This window comes from Poecilia reticulata, linkage group LG6 (genome assembly GCF_000633615.1).
Source record: "Poecilia reticulata strain Guanapo linkage group LG6, Guppy_female_1.0+MT, whole genome shotgun sequence".
Lineage (NCBI taxonomy): Eukaryota > Metazoa > Chordata > Actinopteri > Cyprinodontiformes > Poeciliidae > Poecilia > Poecilia reticulata.
This window is the reverse complement of record NC_024336.1, coordinates 15,443,079-15,444,164: the sequence shown is the minus strand read 5'-3', so window position 1 is coordinate 15,444,164 and position 1,086 is coordinate 15,443,079. Positions and strand designations below refer to the sequence as shown.

Sequence of the window (1,086 nt, the reverse complement as noted above, 5' to 3'; positions counted from 1 at the left end):
GGATGGATGGATGGATGGATGGATGGATGGATGGATGGATGGATGGATGGATGGATGGATGGATGGATGGATGGATGGATGGATGGATGGATGGAAGCGGGGTGGATGGAGGGAGGGACTAGGTTGGATGGATGAATGTAACAAGAATGGATGGATGAAGAGAACCATGATGGAAAAATGAAGGGAACCAGGCATGGATGGATGGAGTTCATCTGGGTCTGAAAGCTTCTCAATCAGGACGGTATAGTTAAATCCTAATTTTCTTCTCTCAGATCTGCCCAGGAGGAGAAGCTTGCTGAGTCTCCTCTCTTCCTGTGTATAAATAAACAGAATAATAAACAGAAACTACAAAATAAAAGGAATCATAATGTTTCTGGTCTCAACTGAACCTTTTTATTTTTTTTTTTATAAAAAAAAAAAAGAACAATTTTGTTTACAAAACACCAGATTGAAGACTTTATTCAACAGACTCTAAGGCAGGGGTGCCCAATCCGTCGATCGCGATCGACCGGTCGATCGCGGAAAGGTTTTGAGTCGATCTCGGCAGCAGGTGACAAACTGAACGCCGCCAGGACGCTGAGTCCAGCACCTCCTCTTCTGATAGGCTTATCAAACATATTCACTAAGATCCTAAACGTTTGTAGCTTCATTAAAAAAAAGAATAATTATAAAAAGTCAACGAAACATGTTAAAATTAATCATCTTAGTAATTATTGTTTCAACAAGGTGTTGCGCAATTCTGTGCATTTCGGTTCCATTAACAAAAAAAAAAAAAAAAAAGGCGACTTAAAGACCGACTGACGAACTGAGCAGGAGTTTAAATTAGCTACTCAACCACCGCTGTGTTCATGAGAGCCTTATTAATAATCGAGAAATAAATATCAAGCCTGGAAACCTGATATCGTAACGGACTGAATGATGTGATTTTAATGCAATCTTTGCTCGGCTTGCGGTGCGCATGGCGGTTGCCACGGCAACGGGTGTGTTTAAACGACAAAGAGACCGAGAGTAAAAAGGTAGGAGATGTTTTCAGTTGATCGTCTGTTCGGGTTGTTTTACCTTTTTTTTACCTTTGCTGTGGCTCAT

At 41.0% G+C, this 1,086-nt stretch overlaps 1 protein-coding gene across 1 annotated transcript in view; it reads left to right on the top strand.

The window, feature by feature from the left end:
• The first annotated feature begins 983 nt into the window (after positions 1-983).
• Positions 984-1,086, top strand: part of ces2b (carboxylesterase 2b) — a 14,063-nt gene continuing 13,960 nt past the window's right edge. The window contains exon 1 of the mRNA XM_017305063.1: positions 984-1,016. The gene's annotated coding sequence lies outside the window, so the exon portion shown is untranslated. The remainder of the gene's footprint in view (positions 1,017-1,086) is intronic.